At 35.4% G+C, this 23,493-nt stretch overlaps 1 protein-coding gene across 1 annotated transcript in view; it reads left to right on the top strand.

The window, feature by feature from the left end:
* The window catches only part of LIN7A (lin-7 homolog A, crumbs cell polarity complex component), a 206,346-nt gene that overhangs the window by 65,261 nt on the left and 117,592 nt on the right, over window positions 1-23,493 (top strand). The window contains exons 8-9 of the mRNA XM_031463079.2: window positions 21,199-21,254; window positions 21,634-21,669. The gene's annotated coding sequence lies outside the window, so the exon portion shown is untranslated. The remainder of the gene's footprint in view (window positions 1-21,198; window positions 21,255-21,633; window positions 21,670-23,493) is intronic.

The raw sequence follows: 23,493 nt of genomic DNA, 5'->3' as shown, positions 1-23,493 counted from the left end.
CTTGGAAGGGGGCCCTGGAAAAGACTAGCTTTTTCCTTCAGACATATGTAACAGGGTCCAGAGCACCTGTGCTTACTGAACTGTAGTACAATGATTGCAGCTATGAACTCATATTATCTGGGTTCAAATCCTAATTCCATCTCTTAATAGCTATATGAATTTGATATTACCTAGCTTCTTTCTGCCTCAGTTTCCATATCAGTGAAATAGGTATAAAACGTTCCTCCACACAGGGCTATTAGGAGAACGAAGTGAATATCTATCTACCTACCTATCTTCAAATACTTAAGTAGGTGCCTATCATATTGTATGCAGTTTGTCTCTTGGCATAAGGTCTATTCTTGCCTTCCTGCATTTGCTTTTGAATTGTAGAAGTGGTAGCCTGCAAACTATATTTCCCCTGTCAGTCGGGTTCAGAATTTCGCAAAGAGGATGAGAGATGCTGTCTTTCCTTGCATTTCGAGATGCCTTCCGCAGAAGTAGTAGCAATAGTGTCATATAGGCTTTTCAGTGGGAGTGTGGCTCCCAGGTGCCCACTCAGCTACAATAACAGCAGGGACAGAGCCTCCAGCAGAGTAGTGCCAAAGCAGGGCTTCAGTCCAGCAATGGTACCAGCTCTAGATCAACAGATAAAGCACTGTACTCTGTGTTTCAGCCTCTCCAACAACTTTGGAGCTACTTCTGTGCAGTAAATCCCTTTACACTTGAAGTATCTGGACACAGCTGTTATTATTTTATTATATTACTTCCATTATTCATATCAATTATGATATTAATACTATTATTAGTATTCTCTGAAACATTATCTAGGAACCAAAAAGTCTAACGATATAGCCTTCCTACCTAGCTTTTCCAATCTACTACTCTAGTCCTTTTTCCCTCATTCTTGATGCAGAAGAATATGTAATGAATGATCAAATAGTTATATGAACTGGTGTATCATTTAAATACACCGCTATAGGTTTATATCTATCACTGATCTATGGCTTAGTGGGGGGAGAGATTTATTTCATTTGACGCCAGTCTAAGAAAGATCATGTTATTTTGGAGAACAGATTTTGAACAATTAGAAAAATGTATAATCAATAATAGGAGAGTTCTTATGTTCTACATAAGGCAAACGTGTCTAGAAATATTGTGTGACTTATCTTCAATATATTATCTTTCTTCAGCTTTCTGTTGATTATCCATGACTTCTAACAGTTTGAAGGAGAAAATATATACCATACAGGTTACCTTGTTTCACAGCTGAAGCCATGTAGTTTATTTCCAATAGCTGGACTGCCTTTGTAAGGGAAACTGATCAATGAATTTAGCACCCCTAATTATAAATTCATAGAAGGATCTGTGAATGTGGGGTCTTAAAACAGGGGAATAATGTGAAAAAAAAATGGTCTGGAAAAGGCAGAATTGATATAGAAAGAAAGTATTTGGCTCAGCACTGAGCTTAAAATTTACTGAGAGATCAGTCTGGCTCACATTTTTTTCTTGGTTCTAATTCTTCCATTTCTTTAAGGGTTTAACCCTCTCATACTTGTCTTTCCTCATTGTCTTCCTCCGTTAGTCTCTGGAGAAGACTACTGTTGAATGTGTCCTCTCCATGCTCTGGTTTTTGCTGGCAGACAAGAGACTCCTCATTACACAGTTACACAGTATAGCTGGCCATGGGCCACATTAGCTGGAAAATGGCTTCCCTTTGAACAACTCTTTCCAATGGCTTATTTCAGCAAACAGCTTCCTTGGCTAGGTTGATCTCTTTATTAGTAAACTGGGGTCCATAACTATACAACATGTGACTAAAAGTAAATAAGATCAATATGCAGGTGTAACCTGTAGCACTAGCATCTTTGTTACAGTGATACCACCGGAGACATCTGATTAGTCTACATGGGAGACTTTCTAAAAGCTGGAGAAAGAAAATACAAAGAACTGCTGCAATATGATTTGAAGAATCATTGACTAGAAGACAGTAGGGCAAAATAAAGACTGTAGGGCTTTGTAATCAGACCACTTAAGCTCAGTCCTTGACCCTTCACTCTAAGAATGAATTCATATCTTAATTTACCTGCCTCTCTCTTTTCCCTCTGCCTCTCCTCATACACACACGCCACACAAGCCATACCTACAGCTTGTATCAAAAGTCAGCCAGTTATTATGACCTGCTGCCCAAATTCAGCCTGCCACCTATTTTTGTAAGTAAAATTTTATTGGAAAATAGCCACACCCACTTGCTCACATATTGCCTATGGCCACTTTTTTACATCAAAGGCAGTTTAGTAGTTGTCAGAGATAATACAAATACAAAGCCTAAAGTATTTAATACTTGGACCTTCACAGAAAATATTGTGCTGATCTCTGGCTTAGATAACAGTAGAAGCTCAAGGAATTTTAGTCCCATTTCTTAAGCTAAAAAAATATGACAGAGCATCTAGTGCCCAGACCTTGGTTTCTAATAAAAAGAAGCAGGGCTCCTTGGAGCATTGTCTGATCCCAGGGCTGAGGCAGGAAATACACAGGAGGAGCCTGGAGCATCTTGTAGTGCCAGAAAGCAAAGAAACGCAAAAAATAAACTAAACAAACAGAAATAGAGGTATGTCAACAGGATGTAGGAGACAAATGAAGGTGCTCCCAGTGTCCAAAGCTGGAACAATGTGAGTAAATAAATAAATAAACAAATTAAAAATTGTATTGGATTTTAACCCAAAGTCTAAAACAAATCTCCCTGCACTCATATGGATATAAATAACTGACTGACTAAACAAATAATGGGGGCAGAATAGAAAACTCTCCAGTGCAGAAGTCTTCCAAATACTTTTTGTAGATACTCTTCCCTCAAGGTGAAACATAACTGTCCACTCCTTAAATGGGGCTGCACATAGCTATTTCCTTCAAAGAGTGCAGTACAGTAAAGGGGAAATAAGAGTAACTTTCTCATGGAGAAGCCTGACAAGCACTCTCTCAACCAGATGATCAGGGTCAGCATCAACGGTGATAAGTCAGGTGGATGGTACGTACCTTTGATGTGGTGTCATGAGAATGATACTTTGCCTCTGTGGTCTTTCTCCACAAAATATATAACCCGGGTCTAATCGAGAAAAATCAGATAAACCCCAATTGAAGGACATTTTACAAAATATCTGACCAGGATGCCTCAAAACTGTCAAGGTCATCAAAAACAAGGGAAATCTGAGAAACTGTCACAGCCAAAAATAAGCTAAGAAGAAAGCGTAACTACTAAGTGTATTGCGGTTTCCTGGGTGGAATTCTGGAAAAGAAAAAGGACATTAGGTAAAAGCTAACAAAATCTGAATAAACTGTAGACTTTTGATGATAATAATGTTTCAATTTTATTGCTACATTAATTATAACAAATGTATAATACTAATATAAGATATGAACAATAGAGGAAACTAGGTTTGGTGTATATAGGAACCCTGTTCTATTTTGTAATTTTTCTGTAAATCTAAAACTATTCTAAAACAAAGTGTTTATTAAGTATTTGGCAGAAAACACTTGAAAAGTTTTCATATTTGGATGACCATATCTTACACAGTTAGATGTGGAATTTATTTCATCACATAGATCCAACAGAGCAGCATAAAATGAAGAAAGATTCCAAATGTTTATTATCTTACAGTAATATACCATGCTAAAATATTTTGCTTGAAAATGTCTGCACCTTTTGCATATGTAACAATGGGCTTTGATCCTAAAAATGCTAAAGAAGTAAGAAATTTTATTTCAGGGAGAAAAGATAAAATTAGCAGGAAATAACAGCCATACTCTGAAATATAATAAAGTCATTCAGAGGCTCTATACAATAGCAGTACAAAAGAGAATGAAGGACACAGTTAAAGGGTAAAATCTACTGGGGACATATTTAATTCAAGTATTGCATTTTGGAAACTACCCAAAAGCAGTAAGAGAGTTAGCACAACGTCTGGGAAATCAGGGTGAGCAATACAATAGAATGGCAGCTCACTTGTATATTTGGAGGGGAAAAAAATCAACATAATGAGAAAGAAAACTAGTTTTCCTGCATTTAAAGGGAAAAAAATACTCCACACTGTAAACATTTTTCCCAAAGAAATAACTATCTCCCAGGTGGAAAATGTGCGGCTTATAATGTGCAGGTTGAAATGCAAGGGCAATCTATGCCAAGAATACATCTAAAATTGACACCCAGTTCATTGCGGAGATAGCTAAAGTTTGAATGCTTTAAACAGTTAAGCAAGGAAATCTAAAGCTGTCATCTGAAGCATTTTAAATCCATGACAACATGCTTAGTTGTAAAATGATGGTTCTAAGCCAAATTAAGCCATACTGGGGATCTTACTGAAAGAGAAACTGATATTTCACAAGGGATGTGTCATGTCATGTTGGAATACAGTATCATAAATACCTTGGGCCTCTAATGCAAGAAGCAAAGTGATACACCCTGACTTAATCTTAAGGAAATACCTTTTTCAATCTATTTGAAGATAAGGAAGCAATGCAGTCATTTAGAAGACCTATGATATTCCCTTTGAAAGACGCATTAGGAACGTAGTTAACCACAAATCAATGATTTGAATTGTTTCTCCTAATACAACAGAAAAAAAATGTTTAGAACCATTGTCTTTGCCTAGCAAATTATTTTTTAAAACAGTCCTCAAGCAGCTCAAGATAATAAAGCAATTAACTTATCCATTTCATCATGCTAGATCTGAGAATACCTGTTACACAGAAAATTATTTATTAACTTATTGGTACTCTGTGCTAATACTTTTTTAAACATTTTTTATTGAGTTATAGTCATTTTACAATGTTGTGTCAAATTCCAGTGTAATGCACAATTTTTCAGTTATACATGAACATATATATATTCATTGTCACACTTTTTTCGCTGTGAGTTACTATGTGCTAATACTTAAATACAGAAAATCTGTACATTGTACTGTTAGGAACTTAATTGTCAAAATAATTTTCAAAATCTGATTTTATTGGTTTACTCCAAGTTGCATATATAAATTCTACACATGTTTGCTTTGGCCTGATGTCTATAATTTGAACATTTTTTTCAGAAGCAACTATTATTTTTTTTAATGATGAGTAAAGGTGAAACAGACAGACTGATTCCTTTGATTGCTTGACAGTTACATTGTTTAACTTCTTGGCTAAAGGGTAAGGAATTAATTTTGCTTATTCCATTATAGCCTTAGCACAAGCCATTTATCAAGATTCATTTATTTAACAAATGTTTATTGATCGCAAAATTTGTGTCAGGTTTTGTGCTAAAATTTCAGGGATACAACTGTAAACAAAATCAGAAAGAGTCTCTGTCCTCATGGAGCTTATAGTCTAATGAAAAAGAGAGAGATTAACTAGATAATCATATAAACAAATGTGAAATTGCTCTTGTAATAACTGCTAGAAAGGACAAGAGCTTGGTGCTATGTGATTTAGTCAGACTTGGAAAAATCTTCTCTGAGATTCACAGTTGGGTTCAGATATAAAGAGTTAGAATGTATGCTACTAACTTATGGTGAAAGATAATTTGGACCATGAATGAACTTTGAAGACCATAGTAAAAATGCTTTTATTTTAAGAGAGTAGGAGAGCATTTAAGAGTTTTAACCTAAAGTGACATAACTATTTTTGCATTTTAAAAATGTCATGTAATCTATTATGTGGATAAATGGTAGGATGAGGCTGGCCTGGATGCAGACAGATTAGTCCAAGAGTTATTACAGCAGTCAGGAGTCAGTTTTTGAGAAGCTGAGTCATGATGTTTTTCTTGGAAATGCCAAACAGTAGATAGGTCTGAGAGCCATTTAGGAAATAATATGAACTGGACTTGGTTATGGGTTGAATACAGGGGTGAGAGATAAAAGAGATTTCTAGATAAAAGAGATTTCTGGCTAATGGGTATTGGAGCTATCGTTAAGACAGAGTTTAAAAGAAGATTATTAAAATGTGGGGAAATATGATGTGGAATTGATGAGTCCATTTTGGGATGTTGACTTTAAGATGCCACTGAGGCACTTTCTTGAGGGTTGACCTGAACAGTGCTTTTAGAACGACAGAGTAAGGATCTCCAAAAATCTGCTCCCCTATCATAAAAACAATGAGAACACTAGCAATAACTGTCAAAATCAACTTGTAAATCTCTGGAAATTAATTAACGGCTTACAACAATTAGAGAAGACTTTATGTAGTAAAAATGGCTGAATCTCAATAAGAACAGTGAGCACTGTGGCATTTTAACTTGCCTCATTCCCATCATCCTCTTCCCACCTCCATAGCATCATTGAAAACCCATGGGCTCACAGCTAGACAGTTGTAACAGCCAGCAGCCTAGCAGATACCGGAGGGACAGAGTGGCTTTGGAGTTACTTAAGGTCTCATCTCCAGAGAAATATCTTTATTTGACTTTGCTAGCAGCTCCTAGGTAAAGCTTCATTCTTAGAACCTGCTGTTCTTTGACCTAACTCAGAGCTCCCTATGTGTGAGTCTCATCTCCAGGGTAATTGTAGAAAATAGTTAGTGGTAATTACTTAACATTGCAGCTGCCTGAGGCAGTGATACCACTTGTCGCTAACAAGAAGTTGACTGAAAATCTCAAAAGGAGAAATGGGGGAGTGAGATGTTCATTGGGGGATGTTATTCCTGAAAATCTAGAAGGTGATGCTCGTATGCAGGGGTGTGCATATTTTATACCCAAAAATTTATATCTCTCACCTTTAGCTGATGTTGATGCTCTGCCTCAGTAGGAAGCAAAGACTAAGGCAGGGTTTCAACTGTGTGCTGGAGCATTGAGTGCATACCCTAACATACAAACAGAGCCCTTCAGCAAGACTGGGAGACTTACCAGTTCAGGGCCGTTAAGAAAATCTAATCATTAGCTGATCACTAAGTTAACTGAGAATAGAATTCATTGGCTGCCCACAATGAAGAACACAGACTAAATTAGTCCAAGAAAGTCACTCAACATACAACTTTGCTGGTGGGGTTGTAAAGTGTTGCAGCCACTTTGGAAAACTGTTTGAGAGTTCCTAAACTTGTAAACCATAGATTTACCATAGGATCCCAGAAATTCTCCTCCCAGGTATATGCCCAAGAGAAGTGAAAACCTATTTCCACACAAAAATGCATACCTGAATGTTCATAGAAATGTTATTTATAATAGTAAAACAGTGGGGGGAAAACCCCAAATATCCATTAAGTGAGGAATGAACAAACAATAAGGCATACACACACACACACACACACACACACACACACACACGGGAATAGTGTTTGTCAATAAAAAGGAATTAAGTACTGATATATGCTACAACATGGATGAACCATGAGACATCATGCTAAGTGAACAAAATCAGACACAAAAGGCATGTAGTATATGATTCCATTTAGATTAAATGTCCAGAATGGGATATCTAGAAAGGTAGAAGAGTAGTGGTTGCTAGGGTTTGGGGGAAGTGGGAACAAGGGGTGAATGCTACCAGGTATGGTGTTTCCTTTTAGGGTGATGAAAATATTCTAAAATTACATAGCAGATATGGCTGTACAGCTTTGTGAATAAACTTAATTGTATACGTCAAATGGGTAAATTTTATGGCATGTGAATTGTAGCTCAACAAGAATCTTACCAAAAAAAAAAAAAAAAGGATGAAATGATAATTTTCAATGTTTGATGTTTATAGGAAGAAAGATAATCACTTTGGATACAAGTTAGAAGGTTTTCTGTTAACTTTTTTTGATATGGTGATAAAGTTTCATAATTGCCTTAGTTCATGAATGCTGCTATCACAGAATACCATAGAGTAGGTGACCTATAAAAACAGAAATATATTTCCCACAGTCTTGGAGTCTGGGAATCCAAGATCAAGGTGCTGGCAGATTCTCTGTGTGGTGAGGGCCCATTTCCTGGTTCTCAGATGGCCATCTTCTCCCTGTGTCCTCACAAAGTGGAAGAGGCAAGGGAGCTATCTAGGATCTCCTTTATAAGGGCACTGATCTCATTCATGAGGACTCCATTCTCATGACCTAATCACTTCGCAAATGTCCCACATCCAAAAGCCATCACACTCGGGTTTAGAATTTCAACATTTGAATTTTGGGAAAACCCATTCAGTGCATTCATATCAATACTGAAGTTACAGATTACAAATTTTAAAAAGAATGCAAAAAGTAAAGTAGGAGAGATCTGGGGTCGAGGATTCTATGAGGAAATGGTTGCAGAGAACATCTTGGAGACATTATCTGTATGCCCCTGCTTTACACTGGCTTAAAGCTATCATATTAGGGAACATAAATATGTCAAAAGTTACTTTGAAACGAGGCAAGCAATGTTATTAAGATAGAAGTAGCCAGCTAAGAAGATTAAAGCATCTGGTCCTTTGCTGTTTCCCAAACTTCTAGACTTTTCAAAGGCTTTGGGGTAACAGAACAAAGCATAAAGACAGAGCAAAAACTAAGCAGAGCTACTCTCAGTAGTTGAAATAGCCAAATGCAAAATGCATATAGTTTTTAAGGCATTGGTTCTGTGCTTTGAGAATGCCTGAAGTTTTTTCAAGAGATCTAGAGATGGGCACAGTTTATTTGGGTAAAGAAAAGAGATCTAAATGTAAGAAAACAAAAAACCTTTCTCTTTATATATGTGGTACATTCAAGCCACCAGACAATTCTTAGGACCAATTATGTACATTTGTAAGAAAAGCTGAAAACCACATTTTGAGTGTTTTAGGTTTTTTTTTGCAAGGAATACACGAAATAATACTGCAGCATCAAATAAAACAATCTCCTCATTAATTCTCATTGTCTTATACAACTTATAGTGTCTCTATCTGCTTTGTCCACATTAGAGTTTTATTTTAAGATGTGTTCATGTGAATTTAAATCCTCTTGGCCAGGTAACCCGCTGGCATTTAAATAATTGCCAGCCTTGAATACTAGCATAAAAACTATCAACAAGAAACAGACTGGGATGGTGATAGGTGAATTCATTTTTGAACAGTGGATGAAAGGCTGATATGGTCCATGGTGGGTCTTTAAATGTAATTTTTTGAGAAGTCAGAGTAGGGCAGAGTGAAAAAAAGATGAGCTTTGAAATTAGGTTCATGAGGGAGAGTGGATATATTCCTTAATTTCTCTGTGTATTGATTTTCTTATCTGTAAATAAAGAATAATAATATCTTCTTCCTAGAGATTCAGGAAAGAATTAATTTTAAAAAAGTGTTAGTTAGCACTCTGGGTGTACCTGCCATGTAAATGGGCCCTCAATCACTGTAACTATCATTATATCTGCTATTATAGAATCTTAATTTATATCATAGCAATAAAAAGCATTGGAAAAAAAAGCAACACTGTTGTGACATTATAAAAATTCCAGATGTTTATAAATCATTGACATCAGATTTTGCCAACAGTTTTGTATTTCAAGAACTTGGCTTCAGTATGCATGAGGAAAAGTGATGGAAAAATAATAATCTCTACTTAAATATGAAGTACAGTGTCTAGGAAACAGTGTTTTCGTCACTTTCCAATTTAAAATAAGAAAGAAATATTCATCTCAAATGAAATCATACCTGTTAGAATGAGAAAAATGTCAAACTCTTTTGGACCTTCTCTTCTTCACAGATGAAAAGTAGAGCAGGGAAAAATGATTATTTTTCTAATGACTATACTTGTCACTTATATACAAATAGGGCATCTGTCTGAATGCTCACAGGTAATTCATACTTATGTAGGATGGATTCTGACCTTGCTATCCTACAAAAGATCGTCAGCTTCAGCTTTGCATTGGTGGCATATATTACAGCAAATTTTCATTCATAGAATCTTCATTCTTCCCTCCCAGCTCAGAGGTGCCAAAAGATCAGTGTATCTTCTTCACCTGCCAGTATCTTAAGTGCATCATACAACAGCTGGTATGCTTCAATACTGAATTAATACTGGTTGAATGAATGAGATACTCAGACTATGGTATGCAAGGAACACACTTGCCACCATGTTTCAGTAGCAAAGGACACAAGTTGCCCTTATACACAGAGAGGCAGGGACACCCCCATATGTGATGACTCTACCAGACAAAAGCTCAATGGAGGTGATGGTGACAAAGGGGTAGGAGTTTAAGGAACTGCAACTACAGAAGGGGTGTGTGTGTGTGTGTGTGTGTGTGTGTGTGTGTGTGTTAGGCAGGGAAGTGCAGAGTAGATAATGGAATCAGAGGCTTTAAAGGCAGAGCACCTAGAGAAAGCATTTCTTTGGAATTCTACCTGGGGTTACATATGTGATTGAAACTTGACCAGGTATAATGATAAGGGAGGCTTTTTGGCCAAGAAGCCAAAAAAAAAAAAATTATGCAGGAGTGAACTAGTAGGTCTTAATACAGTAGAGTTACATTATAGGAACACAACTTTTGAGTGGGAGATGGAACCTAACCCTCATTTAATTTGCATTTAATGCCCAAAAGCATGAGACTGATTCCTATTCAGTGAGGCCTCAGAAGGTACTGACAGTCTGGAAAGAAAGATGTAAGCAGTCAAGGTCATTTCCGTATCTTTTCCAAGAATAGGATGCCATATCCATCTGCTCACATGCAAGATTTAGATTGAAATCCAGTAAGCATTACCTACTGTGTGCCAGTGACACTTCATCTTGTTACTGTCTCCCAGGAAACAATTTATTTATTTTCATTAAGTTTACAGAGGCTGATTTATTAAAACAGAATAGAGTAAATCCTCCTGGCAAACAGAAACATTTTATAATTCTCATCCATCATTTGTTCTCTATTAGGAATTTTATGATTGTCATAAAGTCAGGAAGTAGAGCAAATAATCTTAGTGCATGCCAGGCACTGTTTCAAACGGCTTACACGGATTATCTCATTCAATCTTCACAACCTATTCCATAGGTACAATTATAATCCAATTTTACAGATGTGGAAACAGAGCAAGAGCTATTGCCATTTAGCCAAGGTCACACAGGTTCTAATCGTTGGATCTAGGATTCAAACTCAGCAGGCTGATTTCACAGCAGGGACTCCATCTCCAAGCCATTCTCTCACCAAGCACTGAGTCACTCACTCTGGAGGATTTCCACTTTGTTTTGTCTCAAGTTTGGCACAGTACTCCTCAAATTTAATGTGCTGAAGAATTGCTATAGAAGGGTATAGACCCCAAACCAAGTTTTAAAGATGATAGAAGGGGTTTTTCAAGGGTGATTGTTGCCTTACTAGCTGACTTTAGGACTTAACCCTGGGAAGAACCAATCTCAGTGTAATTTGCAAAATCACAGGCAGCCTGTGAAGCAAATGCAATGCAAGTACAAGCCAGCCCTCCCTAACAGGGTGCTGGGATTGCTAGTTACAGATAAGTTATCTATTCATTAGGGTTCAGAAGTTCTTAGGTAACACTAGTCTGCTTACTGTATTGCAGTTAGTATATGACATTCAAGATATAAAATAAATACATAGAAATGTATTTTTATTAGCAGTGTTACCTCTTCAGACAAGTTTTAATCACTCTTCATTCATTCATTCATTCATTGGTCCCTTTTCTCTTTCCTGCCTTTCTTTCCATCTGTTCATTATTCATTCACTACTGTGTGTTAGGTGTGTGAACAAAACAAAACAAAACAAAATGAAACTAAAACATGGTCTTGTCCATGTTCAGCTTTTGCCCTTTAAAAGAATAAGGAGGTTCCACTTTTCTCAGTATTGGCTTACCTCTTAGAAGCATGCCCAGTGCTAATAAAAGGAACTCGATCTTTTGCCTGAAACCATAGAAAAATTTTGATTTTGTGGAATTATGTCTTCATATTTATATTTTAGAACTCTAACAGGTAAAATTCTGGTACAAGATAAGGATGATAAGACTCATTTGAACTTGGTAAATGCATTTGTTTATCATCATCATACTTTCTTTTACTGCTGGATAATAGAAGTAATGTGTTTAGGTCTAAAAATGTCCATCTGTTATCCAGCTGGGGGACTAATTACAGTTGTCTATATTCTATTTTTACATTTCTACATTTAAAGTTCTCTTAATAAAAATTCCTGGATTTTAACTTCCAAAATGTTCCACTGATACAAATAGAATTAGACAAATTTGATGCCCAAATGCTATTGTATCCAAGTGAAAACTTCTAAATCCAGAATATTATTAAATGAATCCTGTGGGAAGCAGAGATTCCAAGCCAATAAGATGAACTAATTCAACCTACACCACATTCTGGAAGAAGCACAGCTATAGTCCCTCTATGCAATAAGGTAATGCCTATCTGAGAAGAGCTCACCTGATGGAGGTATTGCCAAGTGTTAGAAAAACACCTTAACATATTTGTTTAAATTTTATAATTAACTTGTATTTTGTATATCCAGGAAAATGAATATATGACCCATTTTCTCTATACAGTTAAAAGAAATATAAAAATCACCAATAAGCCTCTGAAACAAAGATGTCTTTCTACCATAGAATGCACTCAGGTTTGTAAAATATAAAAGATAATTTAAGTGATTTTTAAAATCAAAATAGTCTTTTTCTGTCAAAAAAAACTTAGATTGTGAGGTAAGCAAGGTAATGATCATTTTATACATATAAATGATGACCAAAGCTTGCAAATTTAGTTGGACTGTTTGTTTCACTAAACTATGCAATAATATGTGTGGCCTGATAGAAAGTTGTTTTCCAGAGCTCTCTTTGAAAGGCAAAGACACAAAAGAAAAGTAAGTTTTGTTTATTTCCTCTTTAAAAAGGATTTTTGCATTTAATAAGCTTGACAACTTACAGTCTACAAAGAGTTGTTTTATATGTCTTTTTGCTACCTTCAGTTCCCTCAGGATTTGTGTAAATGCTTCCAAATTTATCAATGGAATGTCTCAAAAAATTTGGAAAGGCAGTATTAATATTGGTAAAAGAGATGAACATAAAAACAAACAGAAGTGGAAGATTTGAAGAGTAAGAAGATGAATAAAAGGATACTTAAGAAGATGAGAAGCAAAATACAGGCATTCTTTAACTTGCATGAATGTTAACTTTTAAATTAACGAAGTAGTGAAAAAAATGTGGATAGGAATTTAAAGTCTCAAATTTGAGGAGAATTTCTCCCCGGGGTTGGTGGTTGTTAGGCAGTGGTATTCTTGATATGTGATTATACTATAACCCAGATCTAAATCACAGTGTGAAGATGAGGACTCAGAGAATATGAAAGCCAAATTATTGAAGCTGCATATTTGAAGTCAGAGGTTCTTTCCTGACCTAGAAGAAACTAATCAGTCATTGAGTTGGTGGATCCCAAAGGACTAGAAAACTACTAAAAAAGAAAAACGACCTGTCAGATGATAATTAAAATTACCTGCAGGCTTAGCACTGATGGTGTACACAGTCCCTAGCATGCCGGGGAGACATCTAGTAAAATACCTCTTTCCTCACAAAATCTATTTTTCCATCAGATTACCTGGCAATATTTTCCAAGGAACTATATTTCCAACTCTGTATTAAAAATGCATAGATGAATGGCATTTTCTTTGTTTTTAGAATGCCTGAAAAGTCAACTTTATGGACTGTATCTCTTCAATAACCCAAGGAGTCAAGGGAGGAAAAAATTCAGACGTAGGATATAAATAATAACAAGCAAAGAAAATACAAGTATAGAGATGAAGGAAAATTGAAGGGCAGAAATATAAATGCTGCAATTTTATCTCCACTTTTTCTCCTGAATGATGCTGAATACAACAATTAACCTGGCTCTAACCTCCACCCACACCTCCCATTGGCTCAGTGGGAGCTCTTCACAGAGCTACAATTATGAGCTGCACATAACACAAAAGTGTTAACTTGCTCATTTACCATCTCTTCTAGTCCCTAAATATTTTATCTTCTCTCCTGATGTGAAAGGTCCACTGACATCAAATGCAGATACTTTATGCCAAGAGCTGTAACATTTATATACATCCCATATGAAAATGAAAGATAAAAATCTCATGTCTATGCTTTAAATATGTCTTACACACATATGAAAATTTGTCTTACATGACCACTAGCCTGAATAAAAATGCCAATCACTATGGACTAAGATTTACATGGCGCTAAAAATTTAGGGCGGGAAAGTTGTCCAAAAAAAGGCTTGAAGTAAGTAGAGAAGATTCCTCTCATCTGATAATATAATTTCCACAGGCTCAGTAACATGTTCCAGTTTTTTCTCCAGGCTTTGCCTCTAATTTTAAAACTGGTGTTAATAGTAATTAGAACTGGCATGAATGACACAGTGTAGGCACCTCCATTTAAATCTCTGTAGCCCCTCTCTGTCCTCATCTAGTTCATTTTCTTCAAAACATTTTGACTAAATGAACATATTATCATTATTTCAAAACTTATCTTGGAATGAAGAGGTTTCCTCACTCATTCCTTAAAACCTCCCCTAATGAACACCTTATTCTTGATATAATAGCAGTATTTTTGTTACATCCTGTCCGTAACAAAACCTCTCATCTTTCCCCTGCATTATTTCATTGTTCTTTTTATACTACCTAGAGATAAGATAAGCTACTGCAGTTAGTAGGAGTTCACAAAAGAGCAGAGAGTTATTTGAGGATATATACACAGTGACATTTTAGGAAAGCTGTGAGGTGTTAAGAAAACTGAGTCCTCAGAATTTCAGACTTAGGCCACCACATAATTTCCTTTGTCTACTAGCAATACTTCTGTAGCCAGAATCAAAATCCTCAAAAAAGTAATTTTTTTTCATATCTTCCATTATGGATGATGAAGAAATTGGCATTGACTATTATCCAGCCAAACAACCAAGCCATAGTTTGGTGTGAAGACCTATCAGTGTGACCTCAGAGTGAATCTATTCTCTTCACACGTGACTAGAACATCATCAGCTGATAGGGATAATTTTGACTTCCTGTTATTAAATCTATTTAGAACTTGTAATCATTTTTCTGTAATAAATTTTAATACACTATTTCAGGAAGAACCTCATTTCACCTTCTTGCTCAGAAAGCTTTAATGGCCTTCTGAGTAAATTCTAAACCCTTTTAATAGTCTTCTGAATAAATTCTAAACTCCTTAAACTTCTGAATAAATTCTTTAACTCCCAAAGCCCCTTACATTCCCCTTCCCTATCAGCTTCTTTCTGATCTTAATATTTTGCTATTTCCTTCATGTCTTCCATGTTCCAGTCAAGTGAACTGTTTCAATAAGAACAAACATGCCGTTGCTTCTTGACTTCATACATTCCGCAGTTCAGCTGAAATGTCTGTTCAATTCTACCTCCATCTAAAAAAACCCTCATGTTTTTAAGGACCTAGCATAAAAGCCATCTCTGCCTAGCACAATGCCTTTCATGTTCCATGTAATCCTTTGTTCATATATTTTAACGTTGTGTCATTTACCAAGCCCTACCTTTTTCTGGAGATAATTATGACTGCTATATGTTCCTGTAGAGGAAGGGCCACATTTTATTTACCCTTTTCTTGTAAATCTCCATAGAACATAGTAGAACAAATATCTTGTACCAAATTAAGCAATCAGTAAATATAGTTGAACTAATTTTTCACTTTAAAATGTATTTAAATGAAGTTTATCTTGTAGGAAAAAAAATGATTCTTTTACTCATTCTTTCATTCGCTAATGTTTATTGAGCATTGGTTTTATGCCAAGCAATGGATATAGGGTATATAGTTGCAAACCAAACATTGTCTCTCTGCTCATGAAGTTAACAATCTAGTGTTATAACATAGTGTAATATAAAAAGCACTAAACTGATTGTCACTTGAGTTTGAGTCTGAGCCCCATTCCTCACTAGCTAGGAAAAGTTGGGCAGTTGATATAATCTCTCTGGATCTCATTTTCTACTGCTGGTTAGATTTGCTGTTCTTTAACATCCTTTATGGCTCAAAAATATCATTATATTTTATTTTTACTCTGGAGGAACACATTTGGGTGAGTGCAACGTGTTCAATAATACTTATGTCAATATCAGTGCTGTCTTTTTGTTAGAATTAAGTTGTTTTCTCTCTATTTGAACCAAATACAGTAACAGCATGTGTGGGTATTTTACTGAGTGATATCAAATAGTCATAAAAAATAGAAATCAGCTTCAAAAAATATTTTAGGAGGCCTAATATTATTTACAAAAATGTCAATAATAAATACAGGATTAATGTGTATTGCTTTTGACAAATGATGACCATACTGAAAAATCCTGACCAGGAAGTTTCCAGGAGTTATGAGTGTATCATCTGTGTTCACTCAGTCAGGCAGTTATGATGGAAATGGTAACTTTCCTAAATCAATTCTGTGCTTTAAGAAGAAACAATAGCTAGACTATAGAGTGTTATGATTTATTGTAAACAATATTAAAGAGAATACTTCACAAAGTCATTCACAGAGTCCACAGTTAGACACTTAAAGGACTTGAAAGCAGAAGAACTTACGTGACTGAGACAGAATCAATCAACTCAGTAGAAAACCCCTCCAGGACTGACTAACCCTGGGTCTCGGCCCACTTTTATCAACTCTGTGAAATAGCTATTGCTAATACTCTCTGCTCTTCTCAGACCCACTCGGAGTCTTAGCAGACAGCCTTGCTGCCTCCATCACTGAAATAATAAGCCTTCCAGTGGTAACTCCCTCAGTCTCCTCTTGCATTCTACAAACTGACCTGCAACGGTGTCCATGCTCTCATCTTCTGGCTCCACAGAAGGAAGTATCTTCCTCTCACCACGTCCTATCCCGCCAGCTTTTCCCCGGATGCCTCTGGTTCCCTCTCACTTTTTTGGTAACCATATGCCATCTATCATTGCTTCTCCTGTTTCTTCAACCCTCCATGTCGGCTAGTATTTAAACATGCTCAAGTCTCTTCTTAAACACATCATAAATGTTCCGTTTTTGAGAAGTCATTTCTGAATCCCCCAGACTGGTTTAAGTTATAGATGCCCATTGTACCATGTATGTTCCTTAACAGCATTTATAATTATTTTAATTGAGAAATATTTCTACCAACACCAGCAATTCCAGTAGGGGGCTGGTGGTTTTGAATACTGCTTTATCTTCAGTGCTTAGCACAGTGCTTGGTGCACAGTAGCCACTTGAAATGAAACGATAGAATGAATGAATGAATGTACTTTCTCTCTCTCTCTCTCTCTCACTGTCTCACACACACACAGACACACACACACACACTTCTGAAGCAAATGGCTTTCCTCACTACTAGTAATAAAATTTCCTCCTAAGCTTTCAAAAAAAGCACCAGTAAGATGATTTTTTTTTAATACTTGAGGAGTGGTACAGGAAGAAGTCGTAGAGAGAGAGAGGAAAGGAGCTCGTGATGGTGGTCACGGACTCCTGTGAACTGCTGAATATGCACAGCCATTCAGTATTCCCCTGGGAGGCTTTTACCTGTCTTCTCCAGGGGTCAGAGGAAGCAAGCACCTTGGATGCAGCCACTGCCTATTAAAGGTACACAGAAACATTATGCCTTGCATTAAAACTCTATATCCATCTTTTTGATCTCTTTATCACTTAATTGTTATAATATATGCTAACAATTCATTTGCAGAGTTCAAAACTGACTTCAGTATAGAAATTCCAAAATGAACATTTGTGTGCATGCACACACACAGTTAAAAGTAGAAACCAAGCAGAAATTAAAATACAAATACTAGTAGTCTTTTGGGATAGAGATGATTTTTATGACTTGATGTGAATACAGATTTGAGACTGAGTGTAGTTGCAGTAAAGATATGACCAGTAGAGAGCGCTACATGTACTAAGATTTAAATACTCTTTTGACTACTAACTAGTGACAACACTTAATGAAAGAATAGTATTTCTCATTTTAAATTTTACTTAGAGTTCTCTCCAATTAGTAAATCGATGCATCACTTTTTTTGAAAAATAAACATCTTGTGTTTTCATTGTGTTCCTGTCTCTTTGTTTGGTAGAAATAAAATCTTCAATGAAACAAATATCCGAAAGTGGATTTTTTAAGGCTCTTAACTTTTAACTTGCTTTAGACAAATACACTGTTAGCTTCTTAGTTGAAAGTTGTGGTCATCATCAGCGATTTACCAGATTGCTGGACAGTGCATCATCATATCACATATGTTAAATAGAAAAAAAAATAGTCATCAATCTGTGGCAACTAATTTTTAAAATTTTGGCATCTTAGGTTTTAGAAATTCAATTAAATATGACATTTCAATAGATGAGAGGTATCAACTGGCATGTGAGAGGATGCATAAATGAAGCAGGAATTAAATGGTCACAGGTATTATAATCTGAAAGCATGTCATTGAAAATGGCAAATGGCCACTGTTAACACTGGATTATACAGCACAGAGCCATAACTGAGTGGAATTCATGTTCATAAAGATGATATAAACAAGAAAGATTTTCATTCTTAACAGTTTTTGAGACAGCAGAAACCTAGAAACAAACTGAGAGTTCATCTGTAAGAGATGATTTCAACAGAATGTTTTGAAAAAGGATTATGTATAAAATATATTGATATGAAGTGATTGTATCACTAGATAAAATAATCAGGGTGTATAGTATAATGCTATGTGAGTTTTTAAAAAAATATGTGAACACGTGTGTATGTGTGTGTATACACATGTATATGTATATATACACTTTCTGAGAGATAACACCAAATGAAAAAAATCCCTGGTTCACAGCGAAAAAGAATGTTACAATGAATGTATGTATGTTCATGTATAACTGAAAAATTGTACTCAACACTGGAAATTGACACAACATGGTAAACTGACTATAACTCATTTTAAAAAAAAATGTTTAAAAAAAATCCCTGGTTAACATTGGTTACTTCTGGTGAGTGAGCTTTTGTAATACCCACTGAGATTCTTTTTCCCTGTGCGTTGTCTTACACTTAAAATTTCGAAACAAGATTCCCCATTAAAAAGAAAATGTGTAGAGAAAAGATTTAATAGAATAGTTGACTTGCTTGTCCCAGATTAAAAATGGCACAGATTTGTTTACTTTTCTCCATTTATTTGAGACTGCTTTGATTTGGCTTGTTTTGCCACTGCTGATCAATGCAAAATTCCAGGTGACAGGAACCTGAAGATACTTAGAATTACAACCTTTTTCATTTTTCTTGGGTTCTCCCCTATTTATTTATTTATTCATTTATTTATTATTGAAGTAGAGTTGATCTACAATGTTGTGTTGTCTTGGGTTTTTTTTTTCTTTTTAATTTATTCTAGTTAAACCTTTGAGGCCAAAATAAAGTCATCATTGGGTTTATTATGCAAGTAAAGCAAGAATTAAAATTAGGAAATCTTTTAAAGAGGAAATTTCTTGGAGACACTATATTTCAGGAAGCAGATCTACCTTGCACAGCTGCAGACTCAGGGAATGGCACAATACAATTATAAGCATCAGAGAGATCTACCTACGTTGGCAAGGAGATAGGGGTTCATCCAGGACCAGAAAATCAGGGGAGGCAGAGGTGCTGAGAGTGAGGCACTGAGTTTAGAAGAGCATAATTTGTTCCTATTGAAAAGATACTTTATGCTTTAAGATACTTTATGCTTCAGGTTGGGCCCAGAAAGATCATATTGAAATGCAAACCAATTAAGCTAGTAGTAATTTTTGCTTTAAATTAGAGCACCAGAGGATAAAAACAAGAGTTTATAACTCTCTTCTGAATGTGCTGTCCATGCGAATGATGTATTTTGCTCCCAAACTTGCTAATTACTGGCTGTATGGCCCTCAGCACACCTACGGTAAATTCAGTTAGTGCCTCAATTACTGTACTGTGTCACAATCTGGGAAGAATTTGAAGGCCTTTTCATCTGTGTCTCCCTAACATCCTTAATTAATTCCATAGTACCAGAATTCGAGAGAAATAAATAAGTTGGCCTGGATTAAGGGGAAAAAATGAAAGTCAGGAATTAAGGTGCTTTTCAGGAGAAAATCATATTTTAAATGAAGCTAAAGTCTAAAACAAATAACCCTTGACCATCATTAGTGTGCTTCTCAAGGATCAAGGTAACAGAGTTCTCACTTTACCATGAAAAGATTTCTTAGCAACATAGGCACCCAATTATAATAATCATGTCCCTCCTTTTCTTTAGTTTCTCATGAAATCTCTTAGAAGATCTTGGTCCATTTGGTTAGCAATCTTTTGATTCAAAATTGCAAAGAGTAGCTTTCTGCTCAGAGGTGTGACATTTTGTTATCTACGTGCAGAAAAGAAAATCTCTCTCCAGTTTCCTCTAAAAGTGAATGTAAACTATCTCCAGAAAGCATTCACAGACTCTAGACTTTCCTTTTATTTTGTATGCTTTTAACACATACAGATTTACAGCATCATTCTTGTTGATACATCATTTTGTAATTCATTCTATGCCTTTTCATTGATGCTTCTATCTCCTTCCCAAAATGTTTTGTAAACTCCTCAAAAATAATATGACTGTTTCCTACTTCTAATTCCATCCCAGGTCCAGCGTCCTAGTCAGTACTCCAACAAATACAGTGTAGTTTTCTTATTTGAAAAAACAAAGTTTCTATCAAATACAATGTGACTTATTTTCTGACCATTCTAATGTTGCTTGCTCGCTGCTGCATATTTCATCACAATTTCCTATTTTATTTTCTTTGTGGACTTTGTGATATGCTGGTAAATGTTCAACAACTGGCTTTTCAGAGGAAAAATAAAACTTTCATATGTAGTATTTGCCAATACCCATCGTGTAAATACTCCCACCATAGCCAATCTGAAGATAACAACGTGATGTCACTAAAATTGATACTGGGGCAAGATGCACATAGTTGGGTCTCACATAACAGTGTGAACAGCTTTGGTATATCACTGTTGGAGGTTCTTACCACTACCTAAGAGATTACCTGATTTATTATTTGTGTTTTGTCTGTCTCCCTTCATAAAAACTAAGCTCTATAGAAAAGGCGCTCCCTCCATGTTTACCACTGAACATAGAACCGTGCCTGGCATACAGCAGGTGCACCATAAATACTTGTTAGAAAAGATATAATTGCAGACTTAAAATTGATTATACTAAACTTTTTAAGATGCAATGGTAATAAAAATATTTAATGTAAAAACCATTAAAGTTTGTGGGTTTTAAAAGTTCAGAAATATCTCCTGAGTAGATGTGAGAAAGAGATGAGTCCAGTACCACTTTTAAAAATCATTTTATCTTGCCTCTCTTGTTTTTATCAGGCTTCCCCAATGGTGTAAATATGAGGTTGGAGTGCATAAAGAAAAAGAAGAAAATCGTAAGCTTTGAATTTAAAATTTCATTATATAAAGATCAATCATAACTTCCAACTGTGAAAATAGAAAAGTGTTCATTTCAAAGTGAAACAAAAACATCATTTTACAGTCTATTAGTTAAATCAGCATAAATAAAACACTCTAGTACCAGAAAGACTTTGCACTTATTATATGTGCAATTGCCTATGGCAGAACTATATAGCAAACGTTAATTATTATACTTACTGTTTGCATGATAACAGGCAATGTAAAAAAAATGCAAATAAGACCCTTCAAGTGAGGATTCATTATTCAGATTTCAGATTTCTTTCTCTCAAATTTTTCAGAAATTTATTTTGAAAGTAATAAAAAATAATTAAAATTGACATTTTATGTTTTTAGTTCATCTTCAATTTTCTAACATCCAACTCTGAATTGGTAAGTCTTCATTTCATTCTGATGTTAGTAATTTTGAACGTAGATGCTACGACACAATGTTTTTTTCTTAGCCTAGATCGTCTTTGTCCATTTCATTGTGTGATGTGTGCAGAGCAATTCATAAAAGGTTCATTACATTTCTGTTAATTACATTATCTTTCACAACCTGACTCTCAATGGCCCTCTTTAGGCTTGTTTTTCTTGTGCTCCAAATTGAACTGCCTATTTTGCCCAAACACACACCATGTCTGCTCTCCCATCCCTGGCTTTGCTCTCCTGCTTCTCAGAATGCCCTTTTCCCTTATCTCTGTCTTTTGTAATCCTGGCATTATTCTAGACTCAATTCAGTCCTCAAATTATTCATTCTTTGCACAACACTTAGTCACTAAATGATCTCTTTCTTGTTTGTCAGTTTGTTTATTGTCTTTCTCTCTCGGGTAGACTATAAGCCAAGTAAGAAGAGGGCTTTTTCTTGTTCACGGCAATATCCTAGTGCCTAGAACAGCGTCTGGGATACAGTAAGCACAGTATTTGTTGAATGAACAGACAAATAATTAATTACCAAAACAAGTCTAAGATACTCAGATATTTTACCATGGATGTGTTTGTCGCTAGGTTTAAAAAAAAATCTAAGAATAAAATTAACATAGTAAGAGTCTCTATGATTATTCAGAAAACCCACATTTATATTTCAAAGTATAGGGTGGAACTTCATTTTAATCTAGTGCTATTTTGACAAAGCTGTGAGAATTAAAGAAGATAACGTGATACCTTGAATCAGTCAAAAATAATTTCTAACACCCAAGGCTGAAAGAATTCTAGTTTGAAGGTGCTATTTTCCTCATATGAAACTGTACTTAATATACTCCACTTATAATCTAACTAAACACATTTTCTTGGTACGCTAATGCTTTATGCAAACCTTCTCTTGATTTTTGTCATATAATTCACAAAGATTCAATTAAGTGAAACAGACCTTAACGTAATTTCAAATGAAATTTTTAAGAAGAACAGATTTTACATTCAAAGTAGGTAGTCATTTTAATATTAACCTGTATTTATATACAATGGACCCAGTATCATAGTTTTTTTTCTCCTTTGACCTAAGTTTCTTCCATGCGTTTCTCTCTTCAAGTATATCTGAAGCATAAAAAAAGATAAAGGATATATATATGGAACTCTGAAATAAAAGGCCTGACATCACTAAATCTTGAGTAACACAAAATGAGGTATGTCTCTTAGGTGAAAGCACAGGGGCTCTTGAATACAGGTGCTACTATTTTTAAGCAAGTTGCTTAAACTTTTTGAGTCTCAGTTTACTTATCTATAAAATGGGTAACAAGAGAAACCAATCTAGCACCAAGCCTAGCACATATAAATTGCTCTGTAAGTATTTACTGAATTAATGAATTCTTTTAAAAACAAAGGTACCAAGACTAAATTACTATATATCATTTAATGAAAAATTGCATTGGTTGTGTAACCAAATAGCTACAAGTATAATAACAGGTGTTTTTAACAATTCTCTGACTGATACATGATCAGCAAAGCAACACACATATGAATAGATCAAGTATATTGACCTTGATGAAACATTGTGGTTGGTACAGGAGTTCGGGCTGTTATTCGAGAGACATAAGGGTAGTCATATCTACCAAAGCAAAAGAAGAGATTAAGGACATTTTCTTATGTTTTTGCATGTCTCAAGTAGAAATTCACAAATGTATTTGGAGAGACAGTAGTTTGTTATTCATACTTCATTTTAAAAAATTGAACAGGTAATGTATTATTACTCATTTTCTACACCTGTACAGACATAAGCTA

The sequence above is a fragment of the Camelus dromedarius genome, chromosome 11 (genome assembly GCF_036321535.1).
Source record: "Camelus dromedarius isolate mCamDro1 chromosome 11, mCamDro1.pat, whole genome shotgun sequence".
Lineage (NCBI taxonomy): Eukaryota > Metazoa > Chordata > Mammalia > Artiodactyla > Camelidae > Camelus > Camelus dromedarius.
The sequence above is the reverse complement of the archived record's forward strand: the minus strand, read 5'-3'. Positions and strand labels throughout refer to the sequence as shown.